Below are 20540 nucleotides of genomic sequence, written 5' to 3'. Positions count from 1 at the left end.
TCAGTCTCCCCAGGCCTTGCCGGCTCCCGGCCCAGGTGCCCTGGGCTCTGGGACCTGGCCGGGGAGCAATGGCCACCGATTTGGCAGAGGCCCTTCCCCCAGAAGCCACACTGCCTCCCACGGGTAAGGGGACTGCACAGGGAACAGTCTCCAGCCCTAGGCACCCGTGCAGGCAGGGACACCACCTGGACAGCACAGCGCAGGGGTGGCATCCCCAGCCCGGCCCAGGCCTCATCCCAAGGCCCTGAGGTCTGGGAGCCCTGTGCTGCCACAGACCCTGCGTGTGCTGGGTGAGGCCAGAGCTCTACGGAGGCTTCAAGGACCTGGCCACTTACTATGTCCTCCCCAGGACCTCTGTGTCCCCCAGGGCGGAGGCTGCCAGGTCCTGGCCCCGAGCTCGTGCTCCTGCCTCAGTGGGCTGTCACCAGCGCTGTCCTCGCCCTCGCTCACCCTGGGTCACAGAGGTGCTCCTGGACCCGGGTCGGCCTCTAGGCCCGCTGGCAAGAGGGAAGCAGGCCCGTGTCCCTTCGGCTGTCCTGTGGGGTGTGGGGGGCAGTGTGGCGTACAGCGGGCCACCGGGCCGAGAACGTGGTGGAAGTCCCAGCCTCCGATATGGGGTAGGTGTGCCACCCCGGGGGGGACCGTGTTCGGTCCACACAGTCCGGGGCTCAGGCTGGGAGCAGCCGTGCTCATGTGCAAAGTGCTGACAGCGAGGCTCCCAGACCCACTTACGGCAGCTGCCTTGCTGGGGCTCTTGTTCCAGAGGCACAGGGGACTGCCCTGGGGCGGCCGGGGGTGTCTGCTGCTGGGAACAAGTTCGGAACAATCACACAGGCTCGGCAGGCAGGGGCTCTGGGCCTCCTGATCAGGGGCTGGGGCGCGGCGTCGCGCTAAGCCCAGCTGGCCAGGCACAGAGCGCTGGGGTCTGGGGTCACAGAGCCAGGCTGGAGCCAGTGGGGGATGGGTGGGCACAGCTCAGGAAGGCATGGAGAACCCAGAGTGAGGGGCTGGGATGGGAGAAGGCCCACACTTGACCGTCGACTTGGACCTTCTAGGGGGCCGCCCCCAGGCTGTAGGGAGCTAGACGGGGCTAGAGCCCCACCCCCACATCGATTGTCCTGGGAGTGGACTGGGTCTGGAGTGTGCAGGCCTTGCCTGTGATGCTCGGGGCTTACACAGGCTCGTCACCCCCCCCCCCCCCCCCCCCCCCGGCCCGGGTGGTGGCTGAGGCCCTGGTGAACCAGGAGCCCTCGGAAGCTGCTGGGCCTGCCCTGCCTGGACGTACTGCTCCCAGGGCTGAGTGGGCCAGAGCACCGGGTGTGGGGCCTCTCGAGTGTGTGCGAGCCTGTGCCTCCCCGCCAGCCCCCAGCCTGGGGCGACTGCCCCTCCGTGCAGCTACAAGACGTGGGGGGTGGCCCTGCTGCGTCGGGTCCCACGCCAGGCGGGAGGCACACCGGCCTTCCCACTCGGGGCAGCTCGGGGTGAACGGAGGCCCGCTGACCCGTCCCGCCCCACATGAGGAGGCCAGGCCCCCGAAATGGGAACCCGTGGTCACGGGTGCAACCAGCGTAGTGTGTGTGCTGTGGGGGTTTGAGAACCGGCGGCGGGAGACGGAAGGTGCGGTCCTGTGAACCGTGCCGGCCAGCCCCACGCAGGGGGCGTCCCGCCTGGATGGGGGCCCTGAGCAGGCAGCCCCTTCCCTGTCTGGCCGTCACAGCACCTGCACCAGCAGTGAGCACCGTCAGCCAGTGTGTCGTGCCCACAGGTTGTCCCAAGAGGCGCACATTTTAGAGCCAGGAAGCAGGACACCTGGGCAGGGCGGCGGGAGCTGGTGAAGGAATAGGGCAGGACTTTAAAAACTGAAGCCATTTCACTTCTAACTGTCCCCTGGAGCAGCCACAACGTCCTGGGTAGGTTAGGAACACAAACCTACTTCCTGATGAGTCTGTGCAAAGCCCTGATCTACGACTTGGGAACTCTCTGGAGGAGTCTGGGGTGGGGGGCATCCCCCGCTGGGACCAGAACAGAGCAGCCCTCCCTCCCCTCCCCCCAGATGGGCACGGCCACGGAGGGGCTCCTCCCGGGGCCCTGAGCCGCCAGCTCCCACCCAGATCAGCGCGTCTGCCTCCCCCTACAAGAGCTGGGCCCCAACTTTGGTGCCACAGACAAGGGGCTCTCTCCTCTGCCAGGGTCACTGCAGGGACACCAAGAAAGCAAGTCTGTTGCTTTTCTAACAGCTAATGTCAGAAACGGAGGAAGGGAGGGGAGGTCAGCTAGAAAGTTCTGGAATGTAGTGTCTTTGCCGAAGGAGCATGTTTCCCAATGGGAGAGGACGCTGTGGGAGTCTGTGAGGACCCAGCCCCCAGGCCCCCAGGCCCCCCCTGGAGCCCGTCTTGTGCTGGCAGTGCTGGGCCGCCTCAGAGGAGAGGCCACAGGGATGGAGACGGGACAGGTCACCCCAGCCACGCAGCTCCCCTTTTGTTCGGCTCCTTAATCCCGCGGGAGGGTAGTAGGCGCAGCGGATGAATGGACAGCTGCCTGTCTCCCGGCCGAGACCAGACGGCCCCCACGGCTCCGCTCTCGGCGGCCAGCGTGCCTCGTTCTCAGCGGAAAGGCCCTCTTGAGAGCCGGTGTGAAAGGGTCCCAAGTTGTGGGACCAGTTAATGAGTTATTTGCTCTAAACAATGTCTTGATAAAGGGACGGATGGGGTTAGCCGCTGTTGACTGAGGAGAGACGGGGTTGCCAGGGAGATGCTTCCAAGTGGCGGGAACAAAAGGCCCTCCTCGGGCTCTGTCTCGGGAAGACGCCGTGGACAGCGTACCTTTGGCCATCTTTTGTGTTTACGGTTTAGAAGAGAGGCGGCCGTGAGCGTGAGGCCAGGGCGGGGACACTGACTCAGCCGGCGTGTGCGGGGCGGGCCCCGCTGTTCGGGAGCCCGAGCCGTCCGGGCCCACCTGTCGCCTCAACCTGGGAGCGGCCTCCAGGCCTTCCCAGCCGCGAGCGCACGCCGGGGGCTCCCGGGGGCAGAGACGGAGAGCAGACGGGATCGAGCCGGGTTTCGGGGCAGAATTCACGGCCCCGGTCAGTATACGTGGGGGGCTTTTATTTCTTTAATTCTTGCTCCGCGTTATAAATCTCTGCTTCTCCTCAGCAGTTACAAGTGTTTACTCAGAACTAAGCCCTGTGTTTTACTGAGTCCTGGTTTAACAGGAACACCGTCCTTGGTGGAACCATAACGCAGCCCCTCCTCCCTCGCGCCGGCCAGGGCCCCCGGGACCTGCTCCCCTGGTGGCGGCGGCAGGCACGGCGGCCTGACGGGAAACCCAGCCGCTATGCGGCTGGTCTTGCACACCTGACGCCGCTGCGCGTCCTCAGGCCAGCAGGGGAGTGCTGGGACCCCCTCCTGTCCCTCCGTCCCCTCACCCACAGTGCTCTGGTCTTTGTAGGGGCCTTCATGGGGCCGCCCCGCACCCCCGGGCTGGGACCAGGAAGATCTAAGGGCTCTGGTTCTCAGGCTACCAGGAGGACACTTGCCATCTGAGGCGGGGGCAGACCTCCTGCCCGGGGAGGACAGGACTCAGGCCACGAGGCCCGGCCGGCGTCCAAGCGCAGCCCGGTGGCAGGGGACTCCGGGCCTCAGCTCGCACAGCGCTCTGAGCGCCTCCCCTCCGGGAGCGCGTGCGTCCCCAAGCCTCCGGCTCTTGATCTGTAAGAACCAGAATCACCTCTGGTACAAGGCCCTGGGAGCACCGGCACGCTTCACGCGAGTTCTCCGCATTTCTAGAATGGGACAGAAGGGGGCCGGCCTTGGGGGTTAGAGGCCATGCTCCCTGCTGCTGCTGCTGATACTGTAGAAGGAGGTGTGCGTCCTGGAGGGAGAGCAGGGCTGGGGCGGGGGGCGGGTGGGGAGGGGCCTCTGAAAAGAGTCCTGAGGCCTCACAGCTCTCTGAGAGCCCCCACAGGCCCTCCTGTGACGCCCGGGCCGTGGCCGGGGTCCTGTACCTGACCGTCTGGGCACAGCCCCCCTCGCTTACTCATTTACTTATTTATTCATCAAACATTCACAGAGGGGCCGTGATGGGCTCTGCGTGGATTAAGCACCGGAGATGACAACACTGAGCGGGGAGGCCCGTTTCGGCCGGGAAGCCCTTGAGCACAAACACACGTGCGGTTCCACATTAAGAATGGGGGGGGGGCAGGCTCTGGGGCTCTCGCTGGCCCAGCCTGAGGTGGGCACATTTCAGCTGAGACCCGCAGGGCGAGGCGTTGCGGGCCCGGGGAAGGGGAAGGGGCCGGGGAGAGCTCTGCTGCTTGGAGGCCACCAAGAGTGTCCGAGGCGCCACGGTGACTTCATTGGACCCACCACTCAAGGGTCCCTCGGAGCTTTGCGACCCTGGGCCCTCGACTTAACCTCTCAAGCCTCAGGTCGATTATGTGTGAAGCAGGAGGGATAATGTTCTTACGTCGAAAGCGGCTGTGATGGTGCAGGTTAGGGAGAACGTGTTCATAAAGCGCTTAGCGCAGCGCCTGGCGGAGGGAAGTGCGAGTCCTCTTACGCTTTGAAGATTATTCTTTAGCCCGGAGTGTGTGCAGGGCCGGGGCGTTTTCCCTTCGCCTAAACGGCCGTGGCAGGGCCTCTGAGAGGGCAGGGCCGCCCCCCTGGGGCCTGCGCAGGGCGCGGCGGGCCTCCATCTGCCTTCAGGGGGCTGCAGAACCTTCCGGACGCCTGCAGCTCTGAGAGCCCGGGACCCTGCACACGTCTGCCCTGGGGGAACCCACAGGAGTCCCAGACTCTTAGCTCAGGGGGTGGGGGTGGGCTACAGTTAGAAACCTCCAGAGAAGGGGAAGGCTGGCCACGTGGGGGCCTCTGCGAAGCCCCGTTTCCCATCGAGGGGGCTGAGGCCGCGAAGGCCCGCCGACTGCACCCCTCCCTGAGCCCTCACGGGGACCCGTGCACTCACCCAGCCCCGAGAACCATCCTCTCCATGGGGGGAAGCGGGGCGAGGGGTCACCGAGCAGGGTGGACAGGGCCAGCGGAGCTGAGGGGGAAGCAGGAGGTGTAGGAGAGCGAGGCCCTCTCTGGGGGGAACACTCAAGGCAGGGGCGCCCGCCTCTGTGCCCCCCGCTTCTGTCTCACAGGGAGCCGGCGGCTTCCCTCTCGCCCGCTCGGCCCCCAGCACCGGCGACGCGGAAGGACCTGGTGTCTGTGCCTTGCTGACGCGCAGACACGGCGCCGCTGTCCCAGAAGATTATCACAAGAAGGAAACCCTGGCGCTGTGACAGCAGGGACAGACGCGAGGGACACTGCAGCCAGCCACACGCAGAAGGGCACATGCTTGACGGTGCCAGCGTCGCCAGGGCTCTGAGCAGCCAGACCCCTAGGGGCCGGGACCAGCTCCAGGGCACAGCCATGCTGCTCGGTCCCCTTCACCCCTGCAGGGTGGGGCGCCCCTGAAATACGCGTAGTACAGACAAGGAGGCGGCCTGGGTCTCGGGGATGGCCTCGCGGGCGCAGCCCTCCTTCCAAACCCCTCGTGCTGCACGGTGCATCACATACAGGTCTGGTATGCCTGTCATGCCTCAATCAAGTGGCTAAAAAAGGAAATTAAAAGCAAAACGGAAAAAGGATTTTTCACTAAAACTTTTTTTTTTGAGGGTCTATTTTAAAATAATCACAATCTTGAGGAAATCACCCAGAGCCTCATGGATCCCAGACTCCAGCGACGTCCGAATGTGGCGAGGCTGGCATTTCACGGGAACGCACCCCTGTTTCGTCCACGATAATGCAACACAGCCCAAAGAACATACTAGTGACTGGGGTCCGCTGGGCGGGGCTGGGCTGGGAACACATGGAGACGGGGCGGCCGGGGGTGGGGGGTCTCCAGGGACCCGTGTCCGGCGAAGCACCTTTTCCACGAGGCCCCGTGCTTACGGTCCCGCTCCCGGCATTCTCTCAAGGACAGACCGGATGGGCAGCTGCCGGTGGCGGTGGAGGGGTGGCAGAGGGGACCCTGCGGGGGACAGGAGCTCCTCCGGACCTGCGTCCGCATCCTGCCAGCGATCTTTCCCGACTGTCTGCAAGACGGCACCGTGGGGGACACTGGGCGAAGGGCACACGGAGTCGATCATTTCTCACAACCGCATGTGAGTCCACAATCCTCTCAGAGTGAAAAGTTTAATTAAAGTCATGATGCCCATACTAAAAAAATCAACAGTCCTAAAAATACCCAATAATGAATTTCGAAATGTGCAAACTCTACCCAAAGAGCCAAGAAATACTGAGGGACATTACGGCTCCTTTGAACACACAGATAAACCTCTTCTATTTGTGGCTTGAAAGGCTGTTTCGTGAGGAAGAGACTTCGGGGTCCATCTGGGTGGACCCCGGCTCCGGGAGTGAATGCCGGCAGACTACACAGGGTCACGAAACCCACGCGCGTGCCTTCCTGATCACAGAGCCGATCTGAAGCCTGTCCGGACGCAGGACGCCGTCCGTGTGTCCTGCGGGCCCCCGCGGAGGCAGCACCCAGAGCGCGGCGGCGGCCTGTGATCTAGAAGGGCATGGAGCCGACAGAGCCCGGCGCCGTAAACAGGCCCCTGAGCGCGCACTGCATTTTTGTCTGAGGCCCATTCGACTCCTCCAACCCCCTCCCCGTGGCCTCGCCAGGCGCCCCCCGCGGTAAAGGCACGCGGCCTGGCCCGCGGTCACCTTCCTGCAGGCTTCACGCGGGGTCTGGCAGCACAGATGGAGAGACTGAGACCCCCCGCTCTGTGCCTCGCTCAAGGCCCCCCGTGGGGGTGGTGCGCAGGGTTCGAACTTGGCTGTTTGCTGCTCCAGAATCTGCCCTTGACCACAGCTGTTTGTTCCCAAGTCTGGAAGGCAGAGCCCCATACAAAAGGGGGCAGGGGGTGGGGACGGGGAACCCGGGGCAGCGCTCCTCGGGCCGGGTTAGCCCGGACAAGACCCGGGACAGTCCCTGCTCTCCAGGTTGGGATGTGGGGCCGTTTTGACTCCAGCCAGAACGCACATCGGGTTAGCACTTTGCTTCTGGTGACCGCCTAGGGGTGAGGCCAGCTGCACGACCTAGGTTTCATGTCGTTGCTGTTTTCTTCCAAATTCATTGCTCCTAAGGTGCCCTGAAGTGAGTGGGGAACGGCTCTGGTCAGCGCCACAGTCCCCGAGCGGCGGGGCCTGCTGTGTGCCAGCGCCCCCAGGCCCTGACGTTCCCAGGTGCCAAGCTGGCGACGGCTCGGTCCCCAACATTCCCGTGTGTCCCGTTCCACCAATCCTGCGTCTGCCACCGAAGGGCGTTTTGATGTGTGGCCGTGCTGTGCATGCCCTGGTTACGGCACTGTCTGAAACACGGCCCCCAAGTCATGGAGATGGTGCGGGGGGGCTGCCACCCTGGCGAGGGCGCCATGAAGCTCTCCACTCAGACCGCCGGGTCCGCCCGGCACCAGGCCCGCCGGCCTCCGGAAGCCAGTCCAGCAGTGGACGCGGATTACGGGGCGAGCCTGAGGCACCACAGAGGTGACAGCTGACGTCAGCAGAGAGAAGCTATTGCCGCCATCAGATCGAGTCGTGACCGCTGCTTAGACCTACAGAAGGCACATCGGACGCGTGGTCTCAGAGTGAAGGGACTTCAGACTTCACAGCGAGGACTCCAAGTCACAAAAGACTGCCAGAGTTGATGTCAGAGTTTAAAAATAGGATAGAAGCAGAAAAGTAGAGACGCTAGAAGACCCTGGGATAAGACATTTTCAACACGTGTGACTTCCTATAAGTCAGTAAGGAGAGGTGTTAAAGAAACACGAGAGCGTGGGGAGGCCGTGGGGAGGCCGTGCCCAGAAAAGACATAGAAGTGCTCTCAGATATTTGAAAAGATAAAGTCCTCATTTATAGTAAAGGAAACAGGCCGGGGGCCGGGGGGCTCCGTCGGTTACGCCGCCGACTCCGGCTCAGGTCACGATCTCGCGGTTCGTGGGTTCGAGCCCCGCGTCGGGCCCTGTGCTGACCGCTCGGAGCCTGGAGCTGCTTCCGATTCTGGGTCTCCCTGCCTCTCTCTGACCCTCCCCCTCTCGTACTCTGTCTCTCTGTCTCAAAAATACATAAACTATATTTAAAATTTTTATTTAAAAATATATGTAATAAATGAAACATGAATCAGACGCCAGGGCACCAGTGCTCACCTCTCAGCTGCGTGAAGAGGAAAACGGGGACCCCTCACCTGCTGGGGGGGCGCGTGAGCAGACGGGCGCACTCGGCCACGTTCCCTGCCTCGGGGGCGGGGTGGCCCTCTCGCGGCAGCTCGGGTCAGAACGTGTACAGGTGGGGGGGGAGTGGGCCTTCTGAAATGCATCTGCTGAAGACGAGACCAAGGTGACGTGAAAAACGGTTGTGACTGGGTGTGATTTTACCTTGAAAATTAACGACAGTCCCCACGAACGCAATGGGGCGGGCCCCCCGCTTGCCCAGGGTCACCCTTAATCTTGTATTATTTCATTTTCTCCCCTTTGAAATGCTTATCTCGGCATCGGCCTTGATTTTCTCCTCCGTCGAAGGCTGTGTTATCTCTGCTTAATCTCTGTTCCAGAGAGGCTTCGATTTCACTTCCCTTCACTTTGTGAAATCTCACATCTTGGCAAGATTTACAGTTCTTTAGAATCAATTTGCTTTGTATTGTCCGGTTTGATAAGGGACGCGGAGTAGGCGGAGGCTCCGTGGGCCGAGCGGGAGCAGGACACACAGTGTTCAGCCGGGAGGGACCACGAGCTTCACAGCCGGGCTGCTCCTTGCTGGGTGTGACTGCTTAGTGGCTGGCTGTGCCTCTGGCTGTAGAGGACTCGGGCCACACGCGAAGGACACGTGGGGGCTCTGCGGATGCTAATAAGAAGGAGGGGTGCTAGGTGTCTTACTGCAGACCCCCTGCAAACAGCCAGGCACGCCCCCCCCCAACTCTCACGGCAGGATGCCCGCAGAGACAGGCCCAGCACGGCACACTGGCCAGTGCCTGCTTCCTGCCCAGACCCTCCTGCCTGCAGGTCACCGCTTGGGTCACCGCCAGCCCCGTCCACGGCGGCAGAAAGCCCCGTGGTCCTCGTTCGGTCCCTGTGTCCATTGACAGAAAGCTCGCGGACTCGCCTCGAGCAGGGCCCGCCCAGCCCGCCACCTCCGTGCCCCCTTTCAGGCCGGCTGGGTCCCCGTGTCTATGGAGGCAGCACCACAGAGTCCAGAGCTCCCCCAGGCATGGTCCCATCCAGGGACGGCACGGGCCCCAGCCCTTGAGCCCTGCCGCGCGGCGTGGTCCCCAGGTCACGTGTGTTCGCAGGACAGGCAGTGAAGGTGGCTCTCCGGGGCGTGGCCTCCAAAGTAGCCATCCCCCGCGAGGGTGGCCCTGAAAGGAGCGGGAGCCGGTGTGTTACGTCACAAAGGGGTGCTGCAGACACTGTGTGTGACCGTGACGGCTGTGGGGACAGGCGTGTCGTGAGGGTACAGGCACGGACGCATCTGCTCACGTAACATGCTCGGGGAGATTCGATCGGAAACCGGGGGTCGGGGCTCGCCTTCTGGGGAGGGAACTCCGGGGGTCGGGGCTGGGGTGGGGACAGTGGTCTTCCCCGTGCCCCTCCTGCGCGCCCACTTCGTTCTGCCGTGGGCCTGTAGGGCCCCTTTCTTTTTACGGTCCCTCCGCAGCGCTGCCTTGCCCTGAGGCACTCCCGCAGGCCGGTGGGGGCGGCTGGGGTGCACGGGCCGCAGGCTCTGGGTCCTGTCACCCCGAGGAGCAGGGGCTGCTCCCGCACAGAGGGGTGTTTGACGGCGCGAGGCAGGAGCAGAGAAGGGCGGCCTCCACCCACCTGCCACCCGGCAAGCTTTCCTCGGAAACGAGACATGACGTTTGTTTTGTCCTTATGGAACCCGGACGGGGGCGATTTTGTAAAGAGAGGAACGTGCACGTGTGTAGTTTTTATGTAACTCTCCCCCCTCATTCTCAGGTGATCTTTGATTCTGATTAATGCGACGTGATATATTTTTCAGCGGACTTGGCTCACGTCTGTGTCACTTTAAATATTTTCTAACGCTTCGGCACCCTCCAAACTTGAAAAAGTACTAGAACGTGGACCCAAGTTGTCTGCATAGGTGACACGGCACTGCCTGGGCGCTGGGCGTCCCACGGGGGGCGAGGGGGTGGGGGTGTCCCCGGGCTGTCCCTGCCCCGGGAGTGGGGAGGCTGGGCCACGCCGCTGGCAGAGAGGCTGGGCAGGAGGAAGGCGGCCGGGCACCCGCCACTGTAACGGGCCGCGAAGAGTCCCAGCCCCAGAAGAGAGGCCTGGAAGACTGCAGCTGGAGGGACACAAAGGACTCTCAGACCCTGCAGCCAAGGTGCCCGGAGAGCGTTTTTTTTGAACAGCTATTAGGGTGACAAGCCTTTCCAAAGGCCAACAGTTGGCGAGGGTCTCCAGGAAGCCGGTCTGGCACCGGGCTGGGATGGGATCAGCTTTAACGAGTTACCTTCAGAAGGAAGGACTCATCAGGGAAGGCTTACGGTTCAACAAACTTTTTGAATTATTTTGCACAAAGTCCTGGCTTCCAGATTCAAAGGCGTGTTCAGCCGTGACTGTTGGAAGCCAGAGATTCTTTCAAAGGCAACACGGCCCGCATGTTTCTGACTCATTCTGTCCAGGTATTCGTCCTCACTGGGGGGACAGGCTTTGCGAGGGCCCTCCGGGGCCTGGAGACACCGGGGTCGCCTTCCCCGCCTCCTCAACCCCCCCTGCACCCACGCGCCTCTGCCCTGCCAGCGCCCGTGGCCCCGTGCGCACACGCGCGCACCTTCCCCAGGCAGGAAGCCGCTCTGTGCCAAGAGCGAATGGAATGCACATTTCCAGAGGGTGTCCCTGGCCTCCGGCTCCACGGCCGCACAGCGAAGAAAGGTCCTAGTGTGTGTGTGGCAGGGCCGCGCGAGAGGGGCCTCCGTCTCTGCTCACGTCGACCTGGGCCCCAAGGAAACCCGCGGCTGGCTGTGCTCTCCCCAGCCACACCCGGCACAGTCACATTCCTTCCCTTCCGGAGCCCACACAGGGGGCCCCACAGCCCAACTTCTACACCTCCCTCCCCACCAGCGGGGAGACCTGGGCCGGGCCCTCATGGGGCGGCCGGCAGGTACAAGCGGGGGGTGGGGGGCGTGCCCCAAGCCCCAAAGCAGCCGGAAACCACGGAGGGGCTCTCAGGGTTGGGCTCCCTTCCCTGGCTGGCATTCCCCAAGCTCACTGCAGGGGGTCCCCCTCATATTCCACCTGTACTCCCCCTGCTCCAGCACGGGGCACCACTGCGGATGGTCCCCGGCTACACACCAGTGAGAAGCCCTCCCTCCTTCCTCCATCCGGGCTGGACACTGCCAGGCCCTGGGCTCTGGCATCCTTAGGAGTTAAACATTTACAGGCAGAGACCCACAGCAGCCCAGTCAATGAGACAGGTCCATGACCAGCCACACACAGTTGACAGGCGGGTCACGCTTAGCTTCTCTGTGACCCAAGTCACGGAGACTTTGCCACCTGTGCGGCCAGGTAGCGACAGGTGGAGAGTGTGGTCCTTCTGCGGCCCACTAGAGCCGGCGAGGGCCACGAGCAGGAGGAAGGAGCGCTTACGGCATTTCGGGCACCCCGTGCTCAGGGGGGCCTGCCATCCAGGTAGTGGCTGCTCTGAGTCAAGGCCAAGCTGCACTCGCTCCGAACGCTCCCCTGTTTGCTCCGGAGACTGTTTTCAAAAGCGGCAGACCCCTGGCGGCACGCACCTCTGCCTGGGGAGAGGCTGCAGCTTTGCAGCCTGGGCCTCTGGCCCCACTCAGGGCTGTGCTGGTCCCCGAGACAGGAGTGAGGGCGCCTCTGCCCGGGTCTTGCGGCTGGGGTTTCTGGCTGACACGGTGAGGTCCCACCGTGGCCCAAGAGGCCACCTTCGCTGTTCCTTTGGCCAGTTCAGACCTGGCGTTGTTAGTACCAGCCCATCCTCCCCAGTGGTGGGCTCCCTTGGGGCCACTCTTCCCCATCCCCGGGGCCGGGGGGTGCCTGCAGCGGGATAATCAGCAGGGTAAGGAGCAGGGCGTGGCCTCGAGTTAAGTGCCTTGTGCCACTGGCCTAGTTGGCAGGTGGCCGGGCCGGGCTGCTCTGGGACACACTGTGGCCAGCTGCTGGCACTGGGGGCTCTTAGCCCAGACCTGATGCAGGGGGCCAGCTGGGCCTGGTGCAGGGTGGGTGGAAGGCAGGTCCGGCTAGGGGAGATGGGTCTCACAGGGATGGCAGGGGGGCACAGGATTCAGAGGCTGGAGCCCAGGGCCCAGCCCCGGAGCTGTCACCAGCTGGCGTGTTCTCTGGACGGGGACTCCCGTCTCCTGGCTTGTCCATCTCCTCACACCTACAGAGATACTGTCCCACCCGGAGCCCCGGCCGTGAGGTCTGATGAAGTCCGCGTCCCAGCGCAGGGGGCGGCTGGGCAGTGGCGGGACGTGTGAGCATGGAGCTGCCATGGCCCGTAGGCTCACCAGGCAGGACGTCCCCAGGGAAGTCCCTCAGCCCCGCACACAGCCTGAGCTCTCTCCTGCTGGGAGCCCCTTTCCCGGAGCATCGCTCTGCCTGCCGCCGCCCCGCCTCATGAGCCCACCCCTGCTCCTGCTGGAGGACCCCCAGGAGCTCCCCCTGATCCCACACACCCGGCTGGGGGTCCACGGGGCAGTTCAGAAAGAATGGCAGAAAAAAAAAGCATTCAAGTGTTTCAAAGTGGAAGCGATTCTGTTCTATGTGACAAATCCAAATCTAAACAAAACACTGGAACACAAGGCTACCTCCAGAAGGCCCGAGAGCGAGGAGGGGTAGGAAAGGCACCTTTGGACCACTGAGTGGACGGCACTGGGCCCCAGAGCCGCCCAGGCCGGGCCGGGGACACCAGCCTTGAGCACGTCCAAAGGCTTGAAGCCAGAGAACAGGGCCCGGCTCGCTGAGGACTCAGGAGGGCTCAGGTGCCCACAAGGGAGGCCGTGGGGCAGGGCCGCCGAGTGTGCGTGTGCAGCTGAGCGCAGCCTCACCTCCCACGTCTCTTCCAGCAGCCCCCCCCGGAAGTCACCCCACCCCCTGCCTCAGTTTCCCCAGCAGCGCACTGTCCTGGCAACGGTCCTGCCTCAGCTGTAGGCTGTCTGATCTTGACAGAGGGCTTAGTTCCCAAGTCTTAGGAGGCAAGTCCGATGGAGTCAAAGTTACCTTTGAAAATCCCTCGAACTGCCCCTAAAAAATAACAAAACAAAAACACCGGCCCTCGGAGCTGTGCGCACTCCCCACCCCCGTCCTGGTGCCCGTGGAGGCGGGGGCCTGAGCACAAACATCCAGGACACCCCCAGGGCCGTCTTTAAAGCGAGCCTCCAGAGCTGCAGCCCATGTGAAGAGATTACTTATCGAGATCAAAGCAAAAGCGGGGTCAGGCCTAAGGGTGTGGGGGTGACGTGGACGCCAGGCTCTGAGGCTGGATCTGGACTCCTGTCTCCCGCCGCCGCCGCCGCCGCCGCTTTTCTCTCCCCTTTCCCTCCAGGAGGACGTCCTTCCCAGCAGGCACCCCAGGCTCCCCGTGGGCCCCAGCCAGTACAGGCCCAGAGGAGGCGGGAAACGCGGCCCTCACTCCGCTGGAGGCCACTCTGTCCTCGGCGGTGGGCCCGGCTGTGATGAGCACAAACGGCAAAAGCGTGCTGGGGCCCGTGTGGCCGCCCTGGGGCGCGGTCCTCCAGGACCCCCCACCCCCTTCCTGAGCAGCAGGGTGGCGGCCCAGACCTCCGCAGGGACCAGGGGCCAATATGGTTGTGGATGCCCTTTCCCACGTTCTTTGCCCCCAGCCCATCCCAAGGCCTGGGGCTCAAGAGCCTCTGGGTAGATCTTATTAAGGACAGTCCCCGATGTCCCTGTGGGTAGCTGGTGGGTTCAGAAGCTCTTGGTCAAGTATGGGCTGCCCCCACGGGGTCTCCCCTCCCAGGGGGCATTTTGCACTGGCTAACATTTATCAGGCACGTTGCTGAATTGGGTGCAGGGCCGGACACCTGACCGCACGTCCTCAAGGGCTCCCACCAGCACCAAGAGACCCATCTCCATGTCTATGAGAGGACACGGAGGCCCAGGAGGCCGGCGTCCTGCCCTGGCGTCCTGCAGGCAGGCCGTGGCTCGTACCGGCCGGGGCTCCTGCTGTCCAGGGTCTCTGGGCCTGGTGAACACGCAGACATCGGCTGACCTGGAGTAAACCTCCGCGACACCGTCACGTCGCTGCATTGGAAACTACAGGCCGCAGAAAGAAAAATAAGTTCTAAGTAGACAAGGGACGCATCGGGGCCATAGTCACAAAGCTCAATCCTACACAGATGTTCGTTCCCGCACTGTCGTCTGGAGAAGCCCCCCAGGCCTACGGGTTTTCTGGGGAGATCGGCTGTGGATGGAGAGGGGGGCCCCACAGACGCCAGCCAGCTGCGCGGCCGGGGACCCGGCCGGAGCCTTGTCAGCCAGCTGCCCAGTGGCCCTGGTAAAGAGGAAGAACTTGGATCTGACCAGTGGGACCAGACAGGGCTCCGGAGCAGAGCTCCACGCAGACAGCCGGCCGGAGGGTGATGGGGCGCAGCGGGGCCTTCAGGACAGGGTGCCTGGATCTCAGCCTCGCACCGGAGGCAGAAATGGATTCCAGATGGGCTGCAGATCTACATGGGAAAGGTGAGCAGATACTGCTTCAGAACAAAACATAGTGTCTTTATGACCTTGGAGTGGTCAGAGTTTCTCCAATAGGACACACACGGCTCCTCCAGAAAGGAAATGTTTGATTAACCGGATCAGGTTAAGAGTTCACTTAGAGTTCTTCTGTTCATCAGAAGACACCCTCAGGAGAAGGAAGGGCGAGAGGGGGAGCAGGTCCTCACGTGCAGGGTCCGTGCACGTGCTCGTGTGTGGGAGCGCACATGGACGCACGTGCTTCTGGCCCTCATCCTGTCCGGGATGTGTGAAGGCAGAAAGAAAGAACTCCCACAAATCGACGAGAAAAGATAACCCAAAATAAAGTGGGCGGAAGCCACGAGCGCGTTCCCAGAGGACAGCGTGCGCGGAATAAAGTAAGGCCGAAAGGGCCCGCCTGCCTCACCGTCCGCTTACCGGGAGCCCAGCCCCAGCGTCACGCTGCCAGGCCCCCCGCCCAGCACGGCTGAAAGGGGAGTGAAAAACGCCCCGTGCTGGTGGCCACACGGAGCAGGCGGGATAGGACGGCCCGGCCTCGGGGCGAGCGGGTAGGCGGTGTTATTAAACCCGAGCCTCGCAGCCCCACACCTGGGCATGTGCCCACCGCAAATGCCACCTGCACGTGCCAGGGAGCCCGTACTGGATGTTCTCAGCACTGATAACAGCCCGACGCTGGAAACCGTCCACGGAAGGGAGGGACCGAGTGCAGGCCGACCGTGTGGTGGAGTGACAGCCGGCAGGGAGGCCGGGAAGCGCCGCTCTCTGCAGCCACACGGCCCGTCACCAGGGAAGGCAGACGCGTGGATGTGTGCACACGCTGGGCGAGCCCGTCTGTGGAGAGTTCCGGAATGGGCACAGTCCGAAGACATGACGGGAACTGGGGACACGGGGGCTTCCTGGGGACCTCTGTGGCCTGGCCCGCTTGCTGGGGACAGGGCGCCCAGGGGTGAACTGTGTCGAGTCCTCTTGACACCTGTGTGCTGGTCTGCGTGCCTTTCATCCCTCAGCTAGAGATGGAGGACACCGTCTCTGCCAGGACTGTCCCTTCTGAGCCTGCGCAGCTTGGGCCTGGCCCTCAACCGCTTGCACCCCCCACACAGGCCTCCTGACCGGGCTGTCTTAGGGCTCTGTCTTCCCTGGCAGGTCGAGGCAGAGCCCACAGGGGAGCCGCGGGGTACCCACGGCCACCAGGAATGTCTCCACAGCAACACCAGGGTGTCCCGTGAAGCCACCTCTGGCGCGTGGTTGCCCGTGGCCCTCACCTCCTCCCGCACTGCCCGCCTGGTCCGGGCCTCCTGAGAGACCCGCCCCTGCAGAGCACCGCGCCCCGCCGGGAGAGCGGCCTGGCGCCAGGGGCTCGCCGTCGGGGCCCCGGGGGGAGTCAGAGGCCTCCCGCGCTCCCCGGGCAGCGGCCTCGGCCACTGGCCGCATCCTCCTCATGTGCTCGGGGGGAGGAAGTAAGGCTCCCGGGGGCCAGCCTGCAGCTGGGCCGGAGCAGGCTGGGAGCCAGATCGAGGGCATCTGATTCCTAGTCCCGTCCCTTTCCCACTGAGCCACTCCGCCTCACTTTTAATTTAATTAGGAGAACATTTAATCCCCCGTGCATTTCAGAGACGGGTCTGAGCTGGCGGGGCGGGAGGCTCTGGCTCACGCAGCCCCACACGGCACTCCCGGAGCGGGCTCCCACGGGGTTTCCTTGGCACCTCGTGCAGACAGAGGTGGTCTGGAGCTCCGGGAAGACGGGACACTGGTCTGGAAAGACAGACGGTCTCATCTGTGCCTGGCAGGCCCCCTCCCTCGTCCCCCTGTTCTCTGGCCCCGCAGCAGCCCCTTTGTCCCTCCCCAGCATGGTTTGCGGGGGGAGAAGCAGAACGGGGAGGTGGCCACTTGCTCAGCGCCTTGTGCCTCCGGGGTCCCCGGAATGCCCGCGAACCCCTGGCCCTGGAGCCCGTGCAGCACCGAGCCCCGTGACATTTGCCCCCGTTTCCAGAAGGCACGGGGCTGGCCCTGGCCTCGCTGACAAACGCAGAATTCAGGAGACATTAGTAGTGATGTGGATGAAAGCCAGGCCGCAGCGGCCTCGCTGGAGCAGGGAGATGGAGCGTTTTGGCATGAGACTCCGCAGGGTCCAGGAGAAAGCTGGAGACGTGGAAATTCTAATTAGCGCGCACGGGGCTGGTTTTGCTCAAGGACCTGCAGGCTGTCTGTCACAGGAGGGCCCACGGGCACACAGTTGCCAGTGGTCACCTGGGAGGGGCCGCGCAGTGCCCCAGCGTTGGCCCTGCCTTCCCTGGAAGGCCCTCCCGCGCCCATCTGTGCCCTGGGTCTCCCCAGCGGAGCAGGACAGGGTGGGGGTGACGGGCAGGCCGGAGCTGAGCCCCAGCCTTCCAGGATGCCAGGACAGAAGAGCTCGAGGGAGCGGGGGTCACCTCTTCCAGAGGAAGCCGTCGGGCCACAGGCTGCAGTGCTCCTACTGGGCCCGCCTCTCGCACCCCCTGCCTTGGGCGTCCACGTGCGGCCAGTGGGACAGGCGTGGACTCCTGGCCACGCTGGCTGACTAGGCAGTGGGAATGGCTGCCGTGTCGCAGGGCCGCTGGGACAGGGGGACGCGGGCCCAGCCGGGGCCACAGATCCGGGGGCGGAGGCCAGCTCAGGTGCCGACCTGCTCCCACACACCTCCCCACCTCACCCTGGGGGCCGGCCTGGCCCTGGCTCGGGTCTGCCTGCCCAGGGGCGGGAGCCACGGTCCTGGAGCCACCCCCGGCCTGGGGCTTCGGACCTCCAGGGAGAGACTCACCCCCCAGAATGGTCCCAGGCCCCAAACCCAGAGCTCAGGGAGCTGGTGTAGAGGCCTTGATAGCCAGAGGGCTTGGCCACCTGGGCCTCCCCGAAGATGGCTGCAGAGGAGTGACAAGGGTGTTTGAGATGGGGACACCGTGTGCAAGATGGGCCCCCCACCCCCGCTGTCCTGTCAGTGGCCCTCCATGGCCATCAGCAGTAGGCCATAAGCACCCCGGCTCCTGCTGGGGGCAGGGCTCCCTCCTCTCATGGAGTTGGGGAGGGGGCTTTCCCGGTCCCCCCACCCCCCCATTGCCCCAGATGCCCTGTCTCTGCCTTACGCTGGCCCCTAGGAAGCCCCGGAGCAAGGCTCTGGGTCGGGGGGGATGCAGGTGCCAACAGGGGCCCACCCCCCTTAGCCCCGCAAGACCTGTCTTCCTGGAAGATGCATGAGGCCAGGGAGCTGTGGGGGGGCAGGGCTGCTGGGGGACTCGGGCTGGTGTGTGGGCCTGGGATGGCCAAGAACACTCTGTCTCCCCAACCCAGTGCGCCCCTGGATTGCACCAGGGCAGCTCACGGTCCCCCAGCTCCCCGCCCCTCGCCCCGGCCAGAGGCCCCGGAAAGACGAGCTTCGCCCAGCCCCAGGGACCTTCCCGTAATCAAGGCTGCAGTGACCTCACCTCCCTGGGGCCCAACGGGTGGGGAGAGCTCGAGATGGAAACAAAATGTGTCTTTATTTATGCTTTTAATTTGAATCCTGGATCCGACCCAACAGTGGTAATACATTGAACATCAGTAAAATGCTGAAGAAAAACGGACCTGCTTTTCAGTAACTGCTTCCCACCCTCGCAGCCCCCTGCGAGGCCCCCGTGCACATCCCTGCCCCGTGTGTGCGCCAGGGCGGGTGTCCCCGGGGCCGGGCTGCCTGCGGGAGTCTCGGCGCGTCCCCCAGCAGCCGGAGCTGTTCAGTGGAGGGGCATCGCCACGAGGCGCGCAGCCCCAGCACGGGCACGGAGGGCACTCACGGTGCCCGCCAGAGCCCCTCTTCCTGCCCTGGGGGGGCGGGGCCTCTGCCCAGCCTGCAGCCCTGGGGCGCCTAGGTTCTGAGGCCCCCACACCTCTCACTGAGCCTACGTCACACGCCCCTCACCAGGGGTTCCCCAGGGCACAGCGCCCCGTGCAGATGCCTTGCGGTCTCCGTGTTGACTCTGACCTGACGGGACAGCGATGCCTCGAGGTGGCCCCTCTGTGCCACCGCGGGCTCCCTGCTCCCAGCCTGGACCCCTTCCCACCTCCCCAGCTGGTTCCCATCCAGCCGCTGCTGGGTGAGGCCTGGAGCGGAGGCTCGGCCAGCACTGGGGGTAACAGAAGACCCCCCCTACTCCACGGCCAGCCGGCCACACCGGGAGTGCCGGCCCGAGAAGGCCCCCCGCGGGAGTGTGGGACAGGGACCCTATCCACAGCAGGCGTCGGGGCCATTCCAGTCTGGCAGCCGGGCTTGGGAGAGGCGCGGCCCAGTGGCCCTGAGGACACTGCATCTGCAGCTTGGATTGCCTCCTAGGGCTCCCTGGGCGGCCAGGCAGCCCGTGTCCCCAGGAAACTCGGCGCATGCCAACTGCCCTCACCTCCAAAGGGGTGACCGTTAAAGGCAGCCATGGCGTGGCTGTGGGCCACCTGGACCCCCAGTCTTTCATCACCGCCACCTCGGGCCTCCCTGCAGGGATCGCGAAGGGCCGGCGAGCTGGTGAGGCCGTGCCGCCCTGCCGGATGCATGGTGGTGACAGCCCTGTCCCTCCAGGGTGGGGCTCCTTGTGTGTGGTGGGGGGGCCGGGCCACAGCAGATAGAATGCGGGCAGCTCCGACAGGGGGAGGGCGCTGGGGAGGGCAGCAGGGGCAGTGGTGCCTGTGCGTCACTGCCCGCCCGAGGGTCGTGGCTGGCCCAGCCCCGGGCAGGCACAACCACCGGCGCCACACACACCATCAGCCCCGGAACGCCAACATTGACCACGCTGCGGTCTCTCTCATGCCCTGAACTCTGTGAAGGCCTCGGCCGGCGTGGTTAAGTCCACATTCTGCCTCCAGGCGTCCGCCTGGACCCACACGGCCTGCACTCTGCGACACTCCGTGGCCCTGCCCACGCCCATGTACCCAGCAAGCCTGTCTGGTCATCTCCAGGATGGGTGGGTGCCTGGAAGTGCCCACCACCGCCGGGTCCATGAGGACGCGTGGCCCCAGGGAGCTAGCGCTCACGCTGAGTCCGGGAACGTGTCCTGCGATCGTGGCCCCCCACCACCGCCACCGGGTGCTGCCCTACGCCTTGTGAGCCAGGGGAGGGGGGGCGGCGAAGGGAGAGATGGCGGCGGGTCCGGTCCCGCCTTCCTCTTATGCTGCCGCCCGACCAGCCAGGCCCTCACGAGCAGCCAGCAGGCCCCTTGGTCCCCTACCGGGCACAGACAGCAGGCCAAGGGCCTCGCTCTGACGACAGCTCACGTGCTCACGACAACCTTGGGAACCCGTGGAATGGAAACGCCCTCCAGAGAAATGTCCGTGGGGAGGAAACCACATCAGCAAGTGACTCCGAGAAGGGCTGAGGGGACCGCGCACGTCCCCACCCACAGGGCTCCTCAGGGCAGTCCCCAGTGGGGCAGCGGTCAGAAAGACCCCCGCCACGCGCTGTCACCACCGGTGCCCCTGCCGGGAGCAAGGGAATCCTCCACAGCCGGGCCCTGGGGACTGGCCTGGCGATGCCGTGCTGGTGGGGAAGGGTGGGCGGGCATCCCAGCCAGCTGTGCCTTGGGGGAAAGCCAAGTGGAAGAATCAGCCATTTCCTCCACCTGAAGGAGCCCCGGGGGCAGCAGCGGCATCTGTCCATGGCTCTGGCCGGGGTTCTGTGGGGAAAGGCTGAAAAGCAAAGTCGCCTCTTTTGTGCCGGGGGGGGGGGGGGGGGGGGGGGGGGGGGGGGGGGGGGGGGGGGGGGGGGGGGGGGGGGGGGGGGGGGGGGGGGGGGGGGGGGGGG

The 20540-nt window shown here is 64.4% G+C and overlaps 1 protein-coding gene across 1 annotated transcript in view; it reads right to left on the bottom strand.

The window, feature by feature from the left end:
- KCNQ1 (potassium voltage-gated channel subfamily Q member 1) overlaps positions 1–20540 on the bottom strand; it is a 287385-nt gene that overhangs the window by 132630 nt on the left and 134215 nt on the right. The gene's annotated exons all lie outside the window — the stretch shown is intronic.

This window comes from Suricata suricatta, chromosome 11 (assembly GCF_006229205.1).
Source record: "Suricata suricatta isolate VVHF042 chromosome 11, meerkat_22Aug2017_6uvM2_HiC, whole genome shotgun sequence".
Taxonomy (NCBI): Eukaryota; Metazoa; Chordata; class Mammalia; order Carnivora; family Herpestidae; genus Suricata; species Suricata suricatta.
Note: the sequence above shows the minus strand (reverse complement) of the source record. Positions and strands in the feature narration are given on the sequence as shown.